Source organism: Hyla sarda, chromosome 7 (genome assembly GCF_029499605.1).
Source record: "Hyla sarda isolate aHylSar1 chromosome 7, aHylSar1.hap1, whole genome shotgun sequence".
In the NCBI taxonomy this organism is placed as follows: domain Eukaryota; kingdom Metazoa; phylum Chordata; class Amphibia; order Anura; family Hylidae; genus Hyla; species Hyla sarda.
In genome coordinates, this window is record NC_079195.1 from 61,505,624 (window position 1) to 61,530,281 (window position 24,658).

General features: G+C 42.9%; 1 protein-coding gene across 16 annotated transcripts in view; it reads left to right on the top strand.

Moving 5' to 3' along the window:
* ADGRA1 (adhesion G protein-coupled receptor A1) overlaps window positions 1–24,658 on the top strand; it is a 1,152,497-nt gene that overhangs the window by 536,883 nt on the left and 590,956 nt on the right. The gene's annotated exons all lie outside the window — the stretch shown is intronic.

Here is a 24,658-nt window from a genome sequence, read left to right on the forward strand (position 1 = left end):
AGACACAACCATATACCTTTCAGTTCATATTGGCCAATACAGCTGTTCAAACTGGCCTTACATGATCAATGACATTAGGCGAACAATGAGCAATTATTCTTAGAACATTCTCTTGAAAGACTGTTTGTAGATCTTTCCTGAATGAAATATCTTCTATCTGACTATTGGCTAAACAATAATACAAAGCCAGTCTATCATTGGTTGGCCAAATGGATTGGTTGTTGTTAAGTTTCACAAGATTAATGTCATGACCGACTGGGTGGACTGGGAGAGTGAGCCCTAGTGACACTCTAAGTGCCTACTTGCCCATACACACTAAGCGGTGAATCGACAACTTGGCGCCGGTCCCTCCCTTTGCTACAGTGCAGTGGCGTGAAAAACAAATAATACACAGTCAGTCACAGGCCAGAAACAGAACGGGAATACAAAAACCAGAACAGATAAACCAGACAGGATACAAATACTAACAGGGCAGAATATAGTGTATTAACAAACAGTTCATAAACCAGATTTCAGATAAACGGCAGACATGATAAAATGGACAAGACTAGGTATAATACAAGAATACAGCAGAATCCAAGAGACGCAGGGGATGGACAGAAGAACTGAAAGCTAAAACACTAAACTGATCAGGTAACATAGGCCCCTTTCACACTGGACACAGATAACAAACATGAACTTTATAAAAACGGATACAAGAAAACCAAACTATACAACGTAGAGGAACACTGGTCAGGATACTAGACAGGATATTTCTCAAGATTCAAAACAGGATATATTTCAAGATACAAGACAGGATACATTCAAAACCAAACTCCACTATGTGGACAAACAGGACAGGATTCTAACAGTGTGAACACTATAGATGTCGCGAATTGTTCGCCAGCGGACAGTTCCCGGTGAACTTAGCATGTTCGCGTTCGCATCGCCGGACGAACATATGTGAAGTTCGATTCGCCCCCTATACTTTAACATTGCGGTAAACTTTGATCCTGTGAGTCAGAGTCAGCAGACACATTACAGCCACTCAGTAGCAGTCCCTCCCTTCCAGACCCTCCTACCTCCTGCAGGGACGCCATTTTACCTTCATTCGGCATGCTGCAGGCTTAGAAAGTGGAGGGACAGAGAAGCTGCTCCTGCTGAAATAGGGAAAGTGATAGCTAGATTGCTGCTAGGTGGTGTATTCAGGGTCCACTTTGCTCCTAAAGCACTAGTGTAACATCTGCTTTAAGGACAGCACCCAAAAAAGCCATTTTTAGGGCTCAAATATCAGTCTGTGTATCTTGCAACAGCTGGAGGCACCCTGGTTGGGAGGGAACCGTTGGTTAAAAGGGGTACTCCAGAATAAAAGTTAAGTTCCTTCAAGCAACTAACTACAGTATTAAAAGCGCTGAAAGATATCAGTCCGTGTGTCTTGCAACAGCTGGAGGCACCCTGGTTGGGAGGGAACCGCTGGTTAAAAGGGGTACTCCGGTGTAAAACTTAAGCTCCTTCAAGCAACTAACTACAGTATTAAAAGGGCTATAAGATCAGTCTGTGTGTCTTGCAACAGCTGGAGGCACCCTGGTTGGGAGGGGACCACTGGTTAAAAGGGGTACTCCAGTGTAAAACTTAAGTTCTTTCAAGCAACTAACTGCAGTATTAAAAGGGCTCTAAGTTCAGTCCGTGTGTCTTGCAACTGCTGGAGGCACCCTGGTTGGGGACCTCTGCTTAAAAGGGGAATTCCGCTTCGCTACCTTTTTTGCTCATTGTCATACTAGTGCAAATTACATTTGGTGTGACAGTTGTTCAAATAAAAATTAAAATTACCTTTTTTGGCTGTGAAATAAAACCAGTGCTGCCTAAAGGGGGACTCTAACTACATGCTGCCTAATATGGGGGAATCTATGTGCTGCCTAAAGGGAGGCTCTAACTATGTGCTGCCTAATATGGAGGAATCTATGTGCTGCCTAAAGGGGGGCTCTATGTGCTGCCTAAAGGGAGGCTCTACCTATGTGCTGCCTAAAGGAGGGCTCTAACTATGTGCTGCCTAACATGGGGGAATCTATGTGCTGCCTAAAGGGGGGATCTAACTATGTGCTGCCTAATATGGGGGAATCTATGTGCTGCCTAAAGGGGGGATCTAACTATGTGCTGCCTAATATGGGGGAATCTATGTGCTGCCTAAAGGGGGATATTTCTATGTGCTGCCTAACATGGGGGAATGAATGTACAGCCTAAAAGGGGGATCTAACTATGTGCTGCCTAATATGGGGGAATCTATGTGTTGCCTAAAGGGGGATTTAAATATGTGCTGCCTAAAGGGGGCTCTCTGTGCTGCCTAAAGGGAGGCTCTAACTATGTGCTGCCTAATATGGGGGAATCTATGTACTGCCTAAAGGGGGGTTCTATGTGCTGCCTAAAGGGGGGCTCTAACTATGTGCTGCCTAACATGGGGGAATCTATGTGCTGCCTAAAGGGGGGATCTAACTATGTGATGCCTAAAGGGGGGCTCTATGTGCTGCCTAAAGGGAGGATCTAACTATCTGAGGCCTAAAGGGGGGATCTAACTATGTGCTGCCTAAAGGGGGCTCTATGTGCTGCCTAAAGGGAGGCTCTACCTATGTGCTGCCTAAAGGGGGGGCTCTAACTATGTGCTGCCTAATATGGGGGAATCTATGTGCTGCCTAAAGGAGGGATCTAACTATGTGCTGCCTAATATGGGGGAATCTATGTGCTGCCTAAAGGTGGGATCTAAATATGTGCTGCCTAAAGGGGGCTCTATGTGCTGCCTAAAGGGAGGCTCTAACTATGTGCTGCCTAATATGGGGGAATATATGTGCTGCCTAAAGGGGGGCTCTATGTGCTGCCTAAAGGGGGGCTCTAACTATGCGCTGCCTAACATGGGGGAATGTATGTGCTGCCTAAAAGGGGGATCTAACTATGTGCTGCCTAATATGGGGGAATCTATGTGTTGCCTAAAGGGGGATCTAAATATGTGCTACCTAAAGGGGGCTCTATGTGCTGCCTAAAGGGAGACTCTAACTATGTGCTGCCTAATATGGGGGAATCTATGTGCTGCCTAAAGGGGGGCTCTATGTGCTGCCTAAAGGGTGGCTCTAACTATGTGCTGCCTAACATGGGGGAATATATGTGCTGCCTAAAGGTGGGATCTAACTATGTGATGCCTAAAGGGGGGCTCTATGTGCTGCCTTAAGGGGGGGATCTAACTATCTGATGCCTAAAGGGGGGATCTAACTATGTGCTGCCTAAAGGGGGCTCTATATGCTGCCTAAAGGTGGCTAAAGTATGTTATTGATTAAAACCAGACTCTGCATCAACTATGTAATTTTCCATGGGAGTTTTGCCATGGATCCCACTCCGGCACGCCACAGTCCAGGTGTTGGTCCCCTTGAAACTTTTGATTCACTATTGTGACCAGAAATAGTCCCTGTGGGTTTTAAAATTCGCCTGCCCATTGAAGTCAATGGCGATTCGCCCGGTTCGCGAACATTTGTGGAAGTTCACGTTCACCGTTCGCGAACCGAAAATTTTATATTCGCTACATCACTAGTGAACACAGACTAAGCAGAACAGACATACATCCTAAAAACCGACAAATAACAGACTAAAATCTACAATAAACCAGGCTATTTAACCATGTGTAGTTGTGTAGTCTTTCCAGTAAGACAAGGTGCTCCCTGCTGCTTTTACTACTGCCGTTGATTTCGTCAGAAAATATCATCTAGGAAGATAGGAGGAATGTATTTTGTTATTGTACTTTCTAAATTTTTTGGTCTTGTTTTGGATTGACCCTTATGTAATAATAAGTACTCCCGTGGAAAAAAAAAATTTTTTTAAATCAACTGGTGCCAGAAAGTTAAACAGATTTGTAAAATACTTGTATTAAAAAATCTTAATCCTTCCAGTACTTTTTAGGGGCTATATACTACAGAAGAAATGCTTTTCTTTTTGGATTTCTCTGATGTCACGACCACAGTGCTCTCTGCTGACCTCTGCTGTCCATTTTTGGAACTGTCCAGAGCAGGAGAAAATCCCCATAGCAAACATATGCTACTCTGGACAGTTCCTAAAATGGATAGTAGAGGTCAGCAGAGAGCACTGTGTTCGTGACATCAGAGAAATCCAAAAAGAAAAGCATTTCCTCTGTAGTATACAGCCCATAAAACGTATTGGAATGATTAAGATTTTTTAATAGAAGTAATTTACAAATCTGTTTAACTTTCTGGCACCAGTTGATTTAAAAAAAAAAAAAAAAAAAAGTTTTCTGCGGGAGTACCCCTTTAAGACTGATCTGATAGCTAGGATGCATAATTATTTACTTCTAGAATGAATTCCAAAGAATATTGGTTTATTAAAATTTTAGAATTTTCTTATATCTCTGATGATGTAAATGTTATATTTCATGATACACAAAATATATCAGATAAGACTCAATCAACTTTCTATTTAACTTTATAATAAAATTAAATCTAATCAGGAAGTAATTATTACAAACTATTCATAGAATTAATTTTAGGCATTAAACGTCAGAAATATTTCCAAATCTGACAGTTGGGATGTTATTATGATAACTATTTGACCGATCTCATTTAATGATTCACTTCATCCAGCTTTATGTTCTACAGACATGTCCTTCCTGTCCTTGACTTTATTAAAGGGGACAATTGTACAGGATTAGAAATGTGTAGTTGGTTTTGTGGAAACAAAAAGGGCTAAACCGGTCCATGTTATAAGTGTGTCATTGCGGCTTAAAATTGTTCACTTCAAATTAGTTCAGCTACAAAACCAGCTGATACTCGCTAAGCATGACATGTTCTCATCTCTTAGGCCTACTTTATTCCTGTACTGTAAATGTATGGTGCATGGAATTAAGTACGGTATGTAGTGCAAGTGTTGAAAATGTATAGTCGATAGCTTCAAAGAAGTCAAGACTTTGTTCAGACCTTAATTTTTGTTTTGTGTTCAGGTTCAGTATATACTTCGGGTCTCCTGCCCTGACAGTTGTATGTTGCATATGTTGCTTTTCGATATAGTAGAAAAATGAATTCTAATAAAAAAAAGACACTAGTGTGAACCCAGTTTTAAAGGCATGTTAATGCATACAGTATATATTTATACATATGATCCCATATGTTTTTATGTGTGGAATAAATGTCTGTATGTTTTATAAGTTTGAAAAATTGGAGGTTGGCCAAAAGCCACATGAGAAGACATTAAAGGGGTATTCCAGGAAAAAACTTTTTTTTTTAATATATCAACTGATGTCTGGTATTGTTCACTGGTGTCTGGTATTGTGCCAAGGGACTGGCGCAAGGCGAATGTGGTGCCAATCTTCAAAAAGGGCTCTAGGTCTTCCCCAGGAAACTATAGATCGGTAAGTTTAACGTGCATTGTGGGTAAATTGTTTGAAGGATTTATAAGGGATTACATACAGGAATACATAGGGGATAATAGTATTATAAGTGATAACCAGCATGGGTTTACTAAGGATAGAAGTTGTCAAACCAATCTAATTTGCTTTTATGAAGAGGTGAGTAGAAGCCTTGACAGAGGAATGGCTGTGGATATAGTGTTTCTGGATTTTGCTAAAGCGTTTGATACTGTCCCTCATAGACATCTGATAGGTAAGTTAAGGTCTTTGGGTTTGGAAATTTTAGTTTGTAACTGGATTGAACACTGGCTCATGGATCGTACCCAGAGAGTGGTGGTCAATGATTCATACTCTGATTGGTCCCCGGTTATTAGTGGTGTGCCCCAAGGTTCAGTACTGGGCCCGCTGTTGTTTAATTTATTTATCAATGATATAGAGGATGGTATTAACAGCTCTGTTTCTATCTTTGCAGATGACACCAAGCTTTGTAGCACGGTACAGTCTATAGAGGAGGTGCATAAGTTACAAGATGACTTGGATAGACTAAGTGTCTGGGCATCCACTTGGCAAATGAGGTTCAATGTGGATAAATGTAAAGTTATGCATCTGGGTACTAATAACCTGCATGCGTCGTATGTCTTAGGGGGGATTAAACTGTCAGAGTCACTGGTAGAGAAGGATCTGGGTGTACTTGTAGATCACAGACTACAGAATAGCACAATGTCAGGCTGCTGCTTCCAAAGCCAGCAGGGTATTGTCATGTATCAAAAGAGGCATGGACTCAAGGGACAGGGACATAATACTACCCCTTTATAAAGCATTGGTACGGCCTCATCTCGAATATGCTGTTCAGTTTTGGTCGCCTGTACATAAAAGGGACACTGTGGAGCTGTAAAGGGTGCAGAGACGCGCGACTAAACTAATATGGGGCATAGAACATCTTAGCTATGAGGAGCGATTAAAGGAGTTACAATTGTTTAGTCTTGAGAAGAGACATTTAAGGGGGGATATGATAAACGTATATAAGTATATTAATGGCCCATACAAAAAATATGGAGAAAAACTGTTCCAGGTTAAACCCCCCCCCAAAGGACGAGGGGGCACTCCCTCCGTCTGGAGAAGAAAAAGTTTAGTCTCAAGGGGCGACACGCCTTCTTTACCGTGAGAACTGTGAATTTATGGAACGGTCTACCTCAGGAACTGGTCACAGCAGGAAAAATTAACAGCTTTAAAACAGGATTAGATACATTCCTGGAACAAAATAACATTAATGCTTATGAAGAAATATAAAATCCCATCCCTTCCCCGATATCGCGCCACACCCCTACCCTTCAATTCCCTGGTTGAACTTGATGGACAAATGTCTTTTTTCGACCGTACTAACTATGTAACTGGCTCCAGAAAGTTAAACAGATTTGTATATTACTTCTATTAAAAAATCTTAATCCTTTCAGTACTTATGACCTTCTGAAGTTAAGGTTGTTCAGTTCTGTCTAAGTTCTCTCTGATGACACCTGTCTCGGGAAACGCCCAGTTTAGAAGCAAATCCCCATAGCAAGCCTCTTCTAAACTGGGCGTTTCCCGAGACAGGTGTCATCAGAGAGGACTTAGACAGAAAAGAACAACCTTAATTCAGAAGGTCATAAGTACTGAAAGGATTAAGATTTTTTAATAGAAGTCATTTACAAATCTGTTTAACTTTCTGGAGCCAGTTGATATATAAAAAAAAGTTTTTTCCTGGAATACCCCTTTAACCCCTTAAGGACGCAGGACGTAAATGTACGTCCTGGTGAGGTGGTACTTAACGCACCAGGACGTACATTTACGTCCTGTGCATAACCGCGGGCATCGGAGCGATGCCCGTGTCATGCGCGGCTGATCCCGGCTGCTGATCGCAGCCAGGGACCCGCCGGCAATGGCCGACGCCCGCGATCTCGCGGGCGTCCACCATTAACCCCTCAGGTGCCGGGATCAATACAGATCCCGGCATCTGCAGCAGTGCGCGATTTGAATGAATGAGCGGATCGTCCGCAGCGCTGCTGCGGGGATCCGATCATTCATAACGCCGCACGGAGGTCCCCTCTCCTTCCTCCGTCCGGCTCCCGGCGTCTCCTGCTCTGGTCTGTGATCGAGCAGACCAGAGCAGAAGATGACCAAAAACACTGATCTGTTCTATGTCCTATACATAGAACAGATCAGTATTAGCAATCATGGTATTGCTATGAATAGTCCCCTATGGGGACTATTCAAGTGTAAAAAAAAATGTAAAAAAATGTAAAAGTTAAAGTAAAAAAAAGTGAAAAATCCCCTCCCCCAATAAAAAAGTAAAACGTCATTTTTTTCCTATTTTACCTCCAAAAAGCGTAAAAAATTTTTTTATAGACATATTTGGTATCGCTGTGTGCGTAAATGTCTGAACTATTAAAATAAAATGTTAATGATCCCGTACGGTGAACGGCGTGAATGAAAAAAAAAAGCCCCAAATTCCTACTTTTTTAATACATTTTATATAAAAACAAAAAAAAAATTTATTAAAAGTTTTTTATATGCAAATGTGGTATCAAAAAAAAGAACAGATCATGGCACAAAAAATGAGCCCCCATACCGCCGCTTATACGGAAAAATAAAAAAGTTAGAGGTCATCAAAATAAAGGGATTATAAACGTACTAATTTGGTTAAAAAGTTTGTGATTTTTTTTAAGCGCAACAATAATATAAAAGTACGTAATAATGGGTATCATTTTAATTGTATTGACCCTCAGAATAAAGAACACATGTCATTTTTACCATAAATTGTACGGCGTGAAAACGAAACCTTCCAAAATTAGCAAAATTGCGTTTTTTGTTTTAATTTCCCCACAAAAATAGTGTTTTTTGGTTGCGCCATACATTTTATGATATAATGAGTGATGTCATTACAAAGGACAACTGGTCGCGCAAAAAAAAAGCCCTCAAACTAGTCTGTGGATGAAAATATAAAAGAGTTATGATTTTTAGAAGGCGAGGAGGAAAAAATGAAAACGTAAAAATTAAATTGTCTGAGTCCTTAAGGCCAAAATGGGCTGAGTCCTTAAGGGGTTAATATAAGTGGCACATGGTGGTGGTGGTGGTGATGGGGGGGGGGGGGTGGATTGTGATACACATTTAGCACTGGGGTCCAATGAAAATATTCAGATTTTTGGGAACATTTAGATCTGTCAGAGAAACGCTGACAATATATGTCCCCAATAAGATAAATAACACAAATGCAGCATTTTCATTAAGCTATTTTTGGTGGTCTTCACATACTGATGGTAATGGTGGCATATTATAGAAGATATGTTTCATAATCTGGTTTCAGGGATGTTGATCAGTATACTATTAGTATTCTGGATAGCAGAGCCTGTCACAGCTTACCAACCCTCACATCATATAATTGGCCAGATTTACTAAGCCCAGTAAGCAGCATTTTTGTGCCACTGCCATCTGAATCACAGGCACCACATGGGCAAAGCTGCTCACAAATCCCAGTCATTCCAGGGGATAAAAGGTTTAGTGTTAAACAAACATAAATGATTGTCTTGTGGTTAGTTGTACAGTATAGGAAGATTTGACTTGAATGATGCAGTTAACCAATATATTAAATTGTCTGCATTTTGTGTAGATTTGTGAAAACATTGTATATATCCAGGATTTTTCGTTTCATTTATATTTTTTGTTAGCACCTGCCATATAAGGCTATAGCCCGCTCCTGAAACTTATCTCATGACTACATATGCTCCATTTGGCTTTGACGAGCAACAGGCCACATAGACATTATGCCAATGTCATCATTTCTGCAGCAATGTTATTATGATTTATTGCATTGGTCTCTATGTAAATACCTGCTGGTGGCACCCACCTAATGCCTGGCGAATTTAGGAATTCTACATATCTGTTTCCACATAAAGCAGCGGGCGATCTTTCTGTATAATATATAGATGCGGCGGCCGCTCTTCTATGGTCCCCTGCCCTGACGTATATATTTACACTTATTCATATTTCCCACAGAGCTGTGATTGGCCAGATGGTTCCAGCCAATCACAGCTCTCTGTGAGAAATAGGAACATGTGTATATATACGGCCGTGCAGGGGACCATAGGAGAGCGGCCGCTGCATCTATACATTATACAGGAGGATCACAGCGGCTGTCAGAAGTGATACCCGCTGTGATCTTTCCATTACTGCAGCTACTACTACTCCCAACATGGAGCACACTCTGCCTCATGCTGGGAGCTGTAGTACCTGCATTAATAGACAGATCGCAGTGGGTGTCAGAAGTTACACTTACTGCGACCTGTCTATTAATACAGGTACTACAGCTCCCAGCATGAGGCAGAGTGTGCTCCATGTTGGGAGTAGTAGTACCTGCTTAAGGACACATCACAGTGGATGTCACTACTGACACCCTCTGTGATCGTCCTGTCTATAGCAGAGATGGAGCGACTGTATACATTGCTTGCATCCCTGGTCTGCACTATACTCCGGGCCGGCCACTCATTCATTCATCTTTTCATCAGAGCTGTGATTGGCTGCAACCATCCGGCCAATCACAGCTCTGGGTGGGAAATATGAATTTCTGTTGACATCAGTGGCCAGAGTATAGTGCAGAGATGTGAGCGCTGTATAGACTCGCTCGCTTCTCTGTTATATTATGGACGATCGCATCGGGTGTCAGGACTGACACCCGGGGCGATATGTCTATAGTACAGGTACTATCACTCTCAGCATGGAACAGTCTGTTCCATGCTGGGAGTAGTAGTACTACATAAAAATTTTTAAAAAATGTATTTAAAAAGAAGTGAAACACACACTTTATTAAAAAATAATAAAAATTGGGTTATAAAATGTATACATTGCGTTTAATAAAAAAATTTCCATCACTGCTGCATCTTTTTTTTTTTTTTGGTAGCCAAGAAATTTTGGGTACCCAAAAAAAACGCCAAGGTGCAATTTCCACACAAATGAAAAAAACGCCGGAAAAAACGCCAGAAAAAACGCAAGAAAAAACGCATGATGACGTCACTTGCACTGGTGATTTTTCAGGCGTTTTTTTAATCCCTAAAAACGCAGTGCAAAAAACCAAGTGGAGACTTAGGCTAATAGGGATGTTGACCATAATGGGGTCTGCTGCAGATTTTCCACTGTGAAAAATCTGCCGCAGCTAAGCCTGCAGCAGGAAACTTGCAGAAGATCCTGCTTGTGTAAATGTATCATAAATTGGTCCTGTGCGACTGAGCTTGACGTTTTCATCACAGCTTTTGCCCACTGCTTGTTTGTTGTTGTAAAAAAATTTTTACAAATATTCTGTCACAATTTCATAAACAATGCACAGCAAAAATAATTTTCCTCCATGATTTTATAAGGAATGTTAAAAAAAATAATAAATATTAAACTAATCGTATACAATTACCATAAAAGGAAGAAAGGTAGTTGTAAGGCTAGGTTCAGACTACAGAATCTCCGGGCAGAAAATTTCCTTCCAGAGATTCCGAGTGCGGCCAGCGCTGACTGAATCAGTCGGCGCTAGGACCGCGCGGACACTGCAGTCTCCAATAGACTACAATGTGTTCCGCGCGGATTTCTGCCTGAAGAGCAACACCTTTCTTCTGGCGGAAATTTCCAAGCGGATTTTTCATTCACAAATTTACACTTCGGAATTTGTGAAGCGGAATTTGTGAAGTGTGAATTTGTGAACGGAAAACCATTCACTACACTATACATTTTAGCAAGCGGAATTTCCGGCTGCAATTTTAAAGCGAAATATCAGGCGGAAATTCCGTGGTCTGAACCTAGCCTAAGTCTTGAAGTTATTGTTTTTGCTTGATGAACTGTAGTTTTAATTTATGCCTTTTACCTCTCTCTCCTTTTCATTCTCTCTCTGCTCCTCAGAATATATGCTTTACCTGTGAAATAGCAATTTTAGAATATCTTAAATTTTTGTTCTTTTTTTGTGCAGTTTCTCTGTAATTAACTATATATGTATTAAATATATGTATTATATATGACTATATAGCCAATTGGGCATTACCAGTTGGGGGCATGTCCCTTCATTGTCCAAGACTAACCAATCAAGGCGGACTTTGCAAAACAATTCCCATAAAATACATTTTTTAGAAACATTGGGGGAGATTTATCAAAACCTGTGTATAGAGTGGTACAGTTGCCCATAGCAACCAATCAAATCGCTTTTTTTATTATTCGGAAGCCTTTTTAAAAACGAAAAAAGCAACATGATTGGTTGCTATGGGCAACTGCACCACTTTTTCTCTACACTAGTTTTGTTAAATCTCTTTCATTGTGCCTTTTTATTGTTATTCCTACTGAAAATGTATAAACAAAATGACAACTTGGTGTTACATTACCCTTGGGAAAAAGTTGTGCCACAGGATGAGGATGCACTTTAGAGGATGCAACTAAAATCTCACAGCAAAGTAAAAAAAAAAAAAAATCCTTTAGGGTGTGTTCACACGTACAGGATCTGCTGCATATTTTCTGCAGCTGATTTTGCTACCCATTAACTGCAATAGATAGCAAAATCTGCTGCACAAAATATGCTGTATGTACGAACATATCCTAAAGGTAGTGTAACACGTAACGGATCCGCAGCGTATCTTAGGCTGCAAATTCACTGGTGACCTGACCCATAGTGTGTCTCCAGCTGTGGCCACCCCAACCCCCCCCCCCCCCCCCAACCTCGCCCAGACCGCCTGGCCTGTTCACTGCGGCAGTCCGCCACTCTGAGCAGCCACACAGGGGCCTGCATGTCACTGCACAGCTGCTCCGCGGATCCATTGCGTGTGACCCTATCCTCAAGGAGTGTTTTTCACTCTGCTGTAAGAATATTTAGTGCATCCTCTGGTAGAACACAGCTTTTCCCAAGGGTAATGTAACACCCAGTTGTCATTTAGTTTCTAAATTTTCAGGAGGAATACCAATAAAAAAGACATAATGGGAGAGAGAATTAGCAAAACCTGTGTAGAGAAAAAGTGCTGCAGTTGCCCATAGCAACCAATCAGGTTGCTTTTTTTCATTTTCAAAAAAGGCTTTACAGCAGATTTTGTTGCCTATTGACTTCACTGGGCAACAAAATCTGCTGAAGCAAATCTGCAGCATAAAATATGAACACTCCGGTGGAAAACTCCGGTGGAAAACGTATTATTTTTTTTTTAAAGGGCACTGTCATGAAAAATTATTTTTGATATGTTGTAGTATTTAAGTACTACAACATATCTCTAATATACTTTTATTTAAAAAAAATGCTTTTAAAACATTTTAAAAGCAATTTGAAATTCGGCCACTAGGGGGCGCCCTCCTAGTGGCCGAATGCAGTGCGGTGTGACGTCACTGCAAAATTCCAACTGATTCCGGAAGGGCATCAGTCGAAATTTTGCGCAGGCGCAGTAACAGCCAGGGCTGCGCATCGGCTTCCCACACTCGCCGGCGGCCCTGCTGCAAGGTGCGGGTGGCCCGGGGGGCTGCTGCTCCTGCAAGGTGCGGGGGGCGCTGCTACAAGGTACGGGGGGCGCTGCTGCAAGGTGCGGGGGGATGGGGGATTGCTGCTGCAAGGTACCGGGGGCGCTGCTGCAAGGTATGGGGGGGGGTGGGGGTCACTGCTGCAAGGTACGGGGGGCGCGGGGGGGGGGTGTTTGGGTGTTACTTACCGAGCAGCAGGAAGAGGCTCCCCCACACCCGTCCCTCCCGCGTTGGCTCCTGGCTCACTCCTTCCCCATGAAACTCCTGTCCTGGGTGCCTCCAGTTGTTTTACCACTACAACTCCCAGCATGCCCTGACAGCCAATAGATGTCAGGGCATGCTGGGAATTGTAGTGGTGAAACAGCTGGAGGCACCCTGTTAGGAGAACTAAGGGCGGAAGTGCCGGCCCCAGCAGGCATCAGTGACGTGGTGCCTGCTGGGGAAGTCTGCCTGGTAGTGAGTACACTACCAGGCAGACTAAATGCCATTTTAAAAATAGTAAAAAAAATAAATAAAGGCAGGGAGGGTGTTAGGGATAGAAGGGCAATAGGCAGGGACAGAAAAAAAAAATCATGATGATGGGAGCTACCCTTTAACCCATTAAGGACTCAGCCCATTTGGACCTTAAGGACTCAGACAATTAAATTTTTACGCTTAAGTTTTTTCCTCCTCACCTTCAAAAAATCATAACTCTTTTATATTTTCATCCACAGACTAGTAAGAGGACTTGTTTTTTGTGCGAACAGTTGTCCGTTGTAATGCCATCACTCACTTTACCATAAAATGTATGGCGCAACAAAAAAAATACTATTTGTGTTGGGAAATTAAAAAGAAAACCGCAATTTTGCAAATTTTGGAATGTTTTGTTTTCACGCCGTACAAATTATGTTAAAAATGACATGTGTTTTTTATTCTCTGGGTTAATACAATTAAAATGATACCCACGATTATACACTTTTCTATTACTGTTGCGCTTAAAAAAAAACGCAAACTTTTTAACCAAATTAGTACGTTTAAAATCCACCTATTTTGAAGACCTATAACTTTTTCATTTTTCCGTATAAGCGGCAGTATGAGGGCTCATTTTTTGTGCCGTGATCTGTACTTTTTATTGATACCATATTTGCTTATGCAAAACTTTTATTACATTTTTTATACATTTTTTTTAATAAAATGTTATAAAAAAGCAGCTATTTTGGCCTTTTTTTTTTTTTTTTACGTTCACGCTGTTCACCGTATGGGATCATTTACATTTTGTTTTAATTGTACGGATATTTACGGATACCAAATATGTACATAAAATAATTTTTTTACACTTTTTGGGGGTAAAAAAGAGAAAATGGGACAATTTACGTTTTTATTGGGGGAGTTTTTTTTTTTACTTTTCTTACTTTTATTTTTACACTCTTATAGTCCCCATAGGGGACTATTTATAGCAACCATTCGATTGCTAATCCTGTTCAGTGCTATGTATAGGACACAGCACTGATCAGGGTTATCGGTCATCTTCTGCTCTGGTCTGCGGGAAGGCAGATCAGAGCAGAAGACTCCCGGAAGACAGCGGAGGCAGGTGAGGAGACCTCCGTCTGCCATGCAGGATGATCGGATTGCTGCGGCAGCGCTGCGGGTGATCCGATCATCCTGTTAAGTGACTGCGATGTTGCAGATGCCGTGATCTGTATTGATCACGGCATCTGAGGGGTTAATGTCAGACATCCGCGGGGTCGCAGGTGTCCGCCATTACCGGCGGGTCCCTGGCTGCGATCCACAGCTGGGACCTGCCGCGCATGATGCCAGCATCGCTCCGATGCACGAGGTTATGCTCAGGACGTAAATGTACGTCCTGGTGCGTTAAGTACCACATCACCAGGACGTACATTTACGTCCTGCGTCATTAAGGGGTTAATCTACTGGTGTCAGAAAGTTAAACAGATTTGTAAATGACTTCTATTAAAAATTCTTAATCCTTCCAGTACTTATCAGCTGCTGAATACTACAGAGGAAATTATTTTCTTTTTGGAACACAGTGCTCTCTGCTGACATCCCGAGCACAGTGCTCTCTGCTGACATCTCTGTCTATTTTAGGAACTTTCCAGAGCAGCATATGTTTGCTATGGGGATTTTCTCCTTTTCTGGACAGTTCTTAAAATGGAGATGTCAGCAGAGAGCACTGTGGTCATGATGTCAGCAGAGAGCTCTGTGTTCTAAAAAGAAAATAATTTCCTCTGTAGTATTCAGCAGCTAATTAGTACTGGAAGGATTAAGAATTTTTAATAGAAGTAATTTACAAATCTGTTGAACTTTCTGGCACCAGTTGATTTAAGAAAAAAAAAAATTTCAACCGTAGTACCCCTTTAAGCATTTTTACCTAACATTTTATACAAGGAAGTGTATGGGATTTGTAGTAAATTGTCTGATAAAAAATTTGTGCAACCTTTGTATGTGTGTGTAAAGCATAAACCTTCTACTGTTGACACTTCAGCAGAACATATACAGAACGTATATACACATTCAAGAAAAAACTTCTTTTGACTATTGACCCCTAATGTGCTGATATTTTTTTTTCTATCCTCCATCAGCATGACAAAACATATTCACACTTGTCATATAACACCAACTAAAACTGTGTTCGTAGTCTGTGTAGAGTTAATAAAGCATCATGTCACCATAACTTTGGTCACCATGAGAAAGTCTTTTTAGAGAGGCGCTGTGCAATTAACACGGACAAACGGGAAGCCATAGTATATTGCTTAAACAATGGATGTGTGACTTCTTGCAATCCCTCTATTTGATATATTGTAGCACAGTTATTGCTATATCAAGGGTTTAGATCAGTATTTTCCAAACAATGTGTCTCCAGCTGTTGCAAAACTACAACTCCCATCCTGCCCGGACAGCCTTTGGCTGTCCAGGCATGCTTAGAGTTGTAGTTTTGCAACAACTGGAGGCACCCTGGTTGGAAAACACTGGTCTAAGAGTAAGCAGACTTAGACCCTTAAAATCCAGAAGAAAAATGATGATATATTTCTTCTGTTGTCCTGTTATTCAGAGAAGGGAGTGCAGCCTGTAGATTACTTCCAGTGTTTCTGCCCACAATACATTAGGTTCAGAGTTTAAGCCTAGTTTCAGAGTTTGTGCCCCGAAAGAAAATAAATATTTAAAGGAAAACTGTCAGATATTTTCTCCCGCACTATCCACAGGTACTGATGGATAGTGCGGGAGACGCTGATTAAAACGAACCCTACTTTACCCGGATCTGCCAGGCTGTTCGCCCGCACTTGTAGTTTTGTGTATATCTTGTTGTAACTGGCATGGGCGGGGCTTCTGCACTGACCTCAGCGCCGCTCATGAATATTCATCCGCCCTCCCTCCAGCTCTCCCTCTCTTCGCCGCTCCTAACTGGATGGAGGGGGGATGAATATTCATAAGCGGCCGGCGCTGCGGATGGGCAGTGCTGATGTCCGTGCCAGTTAAGCTACAGAAGCCCCGCCCATGCCAGTTACAGCAAGATTTCCGCGTATAATGAAACTACAATTGCGGGCGCACGACCGGGCAGATCCGGGCAAGGTGGGGTTCGTTGGAATCAGCGTCTCCCGCACAAACCTGTGGATATATTCTACTTTAACATAGCGGTAAATATTTGTCGTTACTTGCATCCTTTCTTGGTGAAAAATCACAAAATTTCATGAAAATGTAGCATTTTTCTAACTTTGAAACTCTCTGCTTGTAAGGAAAATGGATATTCCAAATAAATGTTATATTGATTCACAAATACAATATGTCTACTTTATGTTGGCATCATAAAATTTACCTATTTTTACTTTTTGAAGACATAAGAGGGCTTCAAAGTATAGCAGCAATTTTCTAAATTTTAATGAAAATGTCAACATCTGAATTTTTCAGGGACCAGTAAAGTTTGAACTGGATTAGAGGGGCCTTTCTGTGAGAAATACCCCATAAATTACCCCATTATAGAAACTACACCCCTCAAAGTTTTCAAAATGACATTCAAAAAGCTTGTTAAACATTTAGGTGTTTCACAATAATTGCAGCAAAATGGAGGAGAAAAATCAAAATCTGCGTTTTTTTTACACTAACATGTTCTTGTAGCCCCATTTTTTTCATTTCTGAAACTGGTAAAAGGAGAAAAAGCCCCTCAAAATTTGTAGCTCAATTTCTCTTGAGTACATAAATACCTCATATGTTGACATAAGGTGCTCTGTGGGCTCACAACATGGCTCAAGAGGGAAAGAGCAACTGTAGGATTTTTGAAAATGAATTTTGCTATCATGGTTTTTGGGGGCCATGTTGCATTTAGGAAACCCCCATGGTGCCAGAACAGCAAAAATAAAATAAACCACATGGCATGCTATTTTGGAAACTACACCCCTCAAGGAACGTAACAAGGGGTATAGTGAGCCTTAACACTCCACAGGTGTTTGACGACTTTGCGTTGAAATTGGACGTGAAAATGGAAAATTAGTTTTTTAACACTAAAATGATGGTGTTACCCCAAAATTTTGATTTTTCACAAGGGATAATTGGAGAAAATGGACCCCAAAATTTGAAGCCCAATCTCTCCTGATTAGGAAAATGCCCCATATGTGGACTTTAAGTGCTCTGCTGGCGCACTACAGTGCTCAGAAGAGAAGGAGCAACATTTGGCTTTTTTAAATTGAATTTTTCTGAAATGGTTTTTGGGGGGCATGTTGCGTTTAGAATGTCTCCAGGGTGCCAGAATATCAAAAATCCCCCCACATGGCATACTATTTTGGAAACTACACCCCTCACGGAACGTAACAAGGGGTATAGTGAACCTTAACACCTCACAGGTGTTTGACGACTTTGCGTTGAAGTTGGATGTGAAAATGGTAAATTTTATTTTTAACCCTAAAATTATGGTGTTACCTCAAATTTTTCTTTTTTTACAAGGGATATTAGGAGAAAATGGACCCCAAAATTTGAAGCCCAATTTCTCCTGATTAAGAAAACGCCCCATATGTGGACTTTAAGTGCTCTGCTGGTGCACTACAGTGCTTAGAAGAGAGGGAGCAAAATTTGGCTTTTTGAAAGAGAATTTTGCTGAAATGGTTTTTGGGGGGCATGTTGCATTTAGAAAGTCCCCAGGGTGCCAGAACAGCAAAAATCCCCCCACATGGCATACTATTTTGGAAACTACACCCCTCAAGGAACGTAACAAGGGGTATAGTGAACCTTAACACCTCACATGTGTTTGACGACTTTGCGTTGAAGTTGGACATGAAAATGGAAAATTAGATTTTTAACACTAAAATGATGGTGTTACTCCAAATTTTTCATTTTCACATGGTGCAATAGGAGAAAATGGACCCCACATTTTGAAGCCCAATTTCTCCCGGTTAAGAAAACACCCCATATGTGGATGTTAAGTGCTCCTCTGGCTCAGTACAGGTCTCAGAACAGAAGGAGCACCATTGGACTTTTGGAGATAGAATTTTGCTGGAATTAAAGTCGGGGGCGACGTACATTTAAAAACCTCCCATGGTGCCAGAACCCCATTTTGGAAACTACACCCCTCACAGAATGTTATAAGGGGTGCAGTGAGCATTTACACCCCACTTGCATTTGACAGATCTTTGGAACAGTGGGCTGTGCAAATGAAAAATTACATTTTTCATTTTCACAGGCCACTGTTCAAAAAATCTGTCAGACACCTGTGGGGTGTAAATGCTCACTGCTCTCACTGTAGGGGCATGAGGCAGCAGGAGTCGCAGTGAGGGGTCTGAGCTCCCGGTGTCAGCTAAGAGTCGTGGCTCGACCAGCAACCCAGCAGCCGTGATTGATTGGTTCACTCGGTCATCCACTTCATCCCAAGTGACATCTGACACCCCCAGTCAACAGTCGGTAGGTTCCTCAGACTCAACCCACAGTTAGGATGGCCGTCATGCTGATGCTGCCACCTCCAGGCTCTCTGATGTCACGACCACAGCGCTCTCTGCTGACCTTTGCTGTTCATTTTTGGAACTGTCCAGAGCAGGAGAATATCCCCATAGCAAACATATGCTGCTCTGGACAGTTCCTAAAATGGACAGCAGAGGTCAGCAGAGAGCACTGTGGTCGTGACATCAGAGAAATCCAAGAAAAAAAGCATTTGCTCTGTAGTATACAGCCCCTAAAATGTACTGGAAGGATTAAGATTTTTTTTTTATAGAAGTAATTTACAAATCTGTTTAACTTTCTGGCACCAGTTGATTTAAAAAAAAAAAGTTTTCCGCGGGAGTACTCCTTTAAATTAAATCAAAATTACATAAAAAAAATATCTTCAATCTCTTCAATTGTGATGCCATATGGTCTCCCGACCATGCTGTCATATCCAGATGCCCTGCGGCAGTGATTCTAATAGTGATGCCTGTAATCTGCATGTCATACTGAATAACAGTATTATTTTACTAACACAGCACATTACCTATGCGTGTTAGGACAAGGCAAAGTGTTCAACAACCCTATTAAGACTCTCTGTAGCCTAGAAATAGCTGTTTTTAATAGCAATTTGCCACAAATAAATTTGGACCGAACCAAACTTTTTTCGGGAAATTCGGCGAATCGGACAAATCAAATTTTCCAAAAATTCGCTCAACTCTAGTTATATCATGTGGTGCAGCAGAGAAAGATCCATAGACTATGCTAGATGCAATATCTGATTGCATTGATCCCCATAAGACCTGCCCAGTTCATCTGCAGCAGAAGAGGGTGTGGTTTATAACCTAACTGTCACGATGCCGGCTGGCAGGTAGTGGATCCTCTGTGCCAGAGAGGGATGGCGAGGACCGCGCTAGTGGACCGGTTCTAAGCCACTACAGGTTTTCACCAGAGCCCGCCGCAAAGCGGGATGGTCTTGCTGCGGCGGTAGTGACCAGGTCGTATCCACTAGCAACGGCTCACCTCTCTGGCTGCTGAAGATGCTGAAGATAGGCGCGGTACAAGGGAGTAGGCAGAAGCAAGGTCGGACGTAGCAGAAGGTCGGGGGCAGGCGGCAAGGATCGTAGTCAGGGGCAACGGCAGGAGGTTAGGAACACGGACTAGGAACAGACAAGGGAACGCTTTCACTAGGCACAAGTGCAACAAGATCCGGCAAGGGAGTGCAAGGGAAGTGAGGTAATATAGGGAAGTGCACAGGTGATTACCCTAATTGGAACCACTGCGCCAATCAGCGGCGCAGTGGCCCTTTAAATCGCAGAGACCCGGCGCGCGCGCGCCCTAGGGAGCGGGGCCGCGCGCGCCGGGACAGAACAGACGGGGAGCGAGTCAGGTAGGGGGACCGGGGTGCGCATCGCGAGCGGGCGCTACCCGCATCGCGAATCGCATCCCGGCTGAAGGCGGGACCGCAGCGCACCCGGTCAGTGGATCTGACCGGGGCGCTGCAACAATGAAGATGAGGCGAGCGCTCCGGGGAGGAACGGGGACCCGGAGCGCTCGGCGTAACAGTACCCCCCCCCCCTTGGGTCTCCCCCTCTTCTTGGGGCCAAAGAACCTGAGGAAAAAAAACTCAATTTTTCCGTGATGAGGTCCGATGCACATTAGGAGGGGTTCTGTGTGGAAACGTACGAGACAGTCCAATCTTTTATTGAAAAAACAATAGATGTAGAGGGGTCTGGCGAGACTGGTCACAGGAACGTAGAACCTGTTGATGAGAGAGGCCAAAAAAATTTTTCCTGCAGATCCGGAATCCAAGAAGAGCATAGTAGAGAAGGAGAAGGTAGAGGCAGATATCCGCACAGGCACAGTAAGGCGTGGAGAAGCAGAGTTGACATCAAGAACTGTGTCACCTTTGTGCGGAGTCAGCGTACGTCTTTCCAGGCGGGGAGGACGGATAGGACAATCCTTCAGGAAGTGTTCGGTACCGGCATAGTACAGGCAAAGATTCTCCATGCGGCGTCGTGTCCTCTCTTGAGGTGTCAAGCAAGACCGGTCAACTTGCATAGCCTCCGCGGCGGGAAGCACAGGAACAGATTGCAGAGGACCAGAGGAGAGAGGAGCCGGAGAGAAAAAACGCTTCGTGCGAACAAAGTCCATATCCAGGCGGAGCTCCAGACGCCATCCGGAAGAACGCATGTCAATGCGAGTGGCTAGATGAATGAGTTCATGTAGGTCAGCAGGAGTCTCTCGTGCGGCCAGAACATCTTTAATGTTGCTGGATAGGCCTTTTTTAAAGGTCGCGCAGAGAATCTCACTATTCCAGGACAACTCGTAAGCAAGAGCACGGAACTGAATGGCGTACTCGCCAACGGAAGAAACACCCTGGGCCAGGTTCAGCAGGGCAATCTCGGCTGAAGAAGCTCGGGCAGGTTCCTCAAAGACACTTCGAATTTCCGAGAAGAAGGAGTGTACAGAGGCAGTGACGGGGTCATTGCGGTCCCAGAGCGGTGCGGCCCATGACAGGGCTTTTCCAGACAGAAGGCAGAACACGAAAGCCACCTTAGACCTTTCAGTAGGAAACTGGTCCGACATCATCTCCAAGTGCTGGGAACATTGCGAAAGAAAGCCACGGCAATACTTAGAGTCCCCATTAAATTTGTCCGGCAAGGATAGGCGGAGGCTAGGAGTGGCCACTCGCTGCGGAGGAGGTGCAGGAGCTGGCGGAGGAGAAGATTGCTGGAGAAGTTGCGACTGAAGTTGGTGCGAAATGGTGGACATTTCCGACAGCTGACGGGTTAGAAGGGCGATCTGTCGGGCTTGCTGGGCGGCCACCGTGGTGAGGTCAGCGACAACTGGCAGAGGAACTTCAGCGGGATCCATGGCCGGATCTACTGTCACGATGCCGGCTGGCAGGTAGTGGATCCTCTGTGCCAGAGAGGGATGGCGAGGACCGCGCTAGTGGACCGGTTCTAAGCCACTACAGGTTTTCACCAGAGCCCGCCGCAAAGCGGGATGGTCTTGCTGCGGCGGTAGTGACCAGGTCGTATCCACTAGCAACGGCTCACCTCTCTGGCTGCTGAAGATGCTGAAGATAGGCGCGGTACAAGGGAGTAGGCAGAAGCAAGGTCGGACGTAGCAGAAGGTCGGGGGCAGGCGGCAAGGATCGTAGTCAGGGGCAACGGCAGGAGGTCAGGAACACGGACTAGGAACAGACAAGGGAACGCTTTCACTAGGCACAAGTGCAACAAGATCCGGCAAGGGAGTGCAAGGGAAGTGAGGTAATATAGGGAAGTGCACAGGTGATTACCCTAATTGGAACCACTGCGCCAATCAGCGGCGCAGTGGCCCTTTAAATCGCAGAGACCCGGCGCGCGCGCGCCCTAGGGAGCGGGGCCGCGCGCGCCGGGACAGAACAGACGGGGAGCGAGTCAGGTAGGGGGACCGGGGTGCGCATCGCGAGCGGGCGCTACCCGCATCGCGAATCGCATCCCGGCTGAAGGCGGGACCGCAGCGCACCCGGTCAGTGAATCTGACCGGGGCGCTGCAACAATGAAGATGAGGCGAGCGCTCCGGGGAGGAACGGGGACCCGGAGCGCTCGGCGTAACACTAACTTTACCATCTCAATATGGAGATTAGATAAAGTCAGTTCTGCTCATCTACATGATATAATTCCATCCACATTAAATGGAGGTAACTTAATCAAATAAGAAACCTGTGTATCTTACTAAGAGTGTGCATAGTTGCACTTCTGGATAAAGGAAAGATGGCTGCCTGGGATCTATGGAAATAGCTGTAGTCATAACCAGTCATCAGAGAAGATAGGACTATGGGAAAATATTTTCCCCTTGACTCTTCATGGCTCCACCCCTTCATGTAGCTTCTAGGAACTTCTGTGATGCTTCTGTGATGGTATCTGTGATGCCTTCCCTGTATCTCCCTTACACATGCTTTTAGCTTGTTCCTTATCAAATCATAACCCTTTAAATTTTGCACCTACAGACCCTTAAGAGGGCTTTTTTTGGCCACCAATTCTACTTTGTAATGACATCAGTTATTTTAGCCAAAGATCCACGGCGAAACAAAAAAAATCATTGCACACCAAAAAAAAAAAAAGCCATTTCGCAGCTTTTGGGGGCTTCTGCTTCTACGCAGTGCATTTTTCAGTAAAAACACCTGATATTTATTCTGTAGGTCGATACAATTAAAATGATACCTTACTTATATAGGTTAGATTTTTGTCTTAATTCTGGAAAAAATCATAACTACATGCAGGAAAATTATTAAGTTTAAAAATGCTCAAGGATAGCTTCAGGAATAGCTCTCTCACTTGCGTTTACTGCGTCTCAGACGAGACTGGACCCACGTCTCATACAATATAGACAACAAACGAGCAATACACATACCGTGGACAAAACGCGTCACCTGTTCACCATGTTGGCTAATTGCTGAATAAAAAGACACGTATTGCATCGAGATTGTGCCGATCATTGTTCATTTGCTGTCTAAGTTTAAAAATATCCCCTTCTGTCCCCTATAACATTTTATTTTTCCGCATACGGGGATATATGTGGGCTCATTTTTTGTGCCATGATCTGAAGTTATTATCGGTACCACTTTTGTTTTGATTGGACTTTTTGATCGCTTTTATTCATTTTTCTATGGTATAGAAAGTGACCAAAAACATGCTATTTTGGATTTTTTTATTTTTGTTGCACGTACGCCATTGACCGTGCCATTTAATTAATAATATATTTTTATAGTTCGGACATTTATGCACGCGGCAATACCACAGATGTTTATAATTATTTTTATTTACATAGATTTGTTTTGTGATTCATACTTTTATTAAGGAAAGGGTTAAATCACATTTATTAACTTTTTTTTTTACACTTTCTTTTTGCAATGCTATAGCCCCCATAGGGGTCTCTAACATGCAGTACATTGATTCAATACACTAATCAATGCTATGCCATAGCATTGCATTGGTCAGTGTTATCGGCGGCCAATTGCTATATGTGTTATCAGCGATCGATAACTATATAAGAAGTATAAGACAGATATCTTTAAATATATTCTCATTATTTACAGAGCAGACCCCCTCATTGGAGTCATTAAATTATAGACAATGAGTTTCACCATCACACCTGTTCATTCAGGTACTTCTTTCAATCATGGTGGCTCTAGACTAACAGAACAATATGGCACCCATTGACTTTATGTTTGTCTCTAGTACACATTCTGTTTATCTTAAACATTCCACTCTGTATGGCCATGTTTTGACTCTTTCTATGACCTGGTGAAATTAAGGTGAATCATTCTTATTAAAGATGGAAGCCTAAAACTATATTGAATCTCTCATATCATAACTCTGATTTCATCGGTACAAACAGCCTGACATATCTCCCCCTTTCAATTAGTCAATTCAATTAAGAAGATGATTATATTGAAATGCAAAGAGAAGGCTTATTACTCCAGATCATTATGGATTTCATAGCATAGTTGTCAACATTAATGTATTGAACCATAACTTAGTCAATGTACTTTTGCGACATGTAACCATTGAACAAACTTGAGGGTTAGATAACTTGACTTCAAGTATGGTAATCAATACAATATTAGTAGGCTATTCAGTTAATGTAACACTGTTGATCATAACAACACTTAAACAACCACTGTGGAGATTAATCATTTTGGTCATTAACTTGAAGAAACGTATCTCTGGTCAAAGTATTTCTTTGGTCCCCTTAATAATGTTGCTGCTGAAATTTGTAGCTGGCTACCATCAGGCCTCTAAATGTGGCTGGCTACCATCAGGACTCTATATGTGGCTGGCTACCATCAAGACTCTTTATGTGGCTGGTAACCATCAGGAATCTGTATGTGGCTGGCTACCA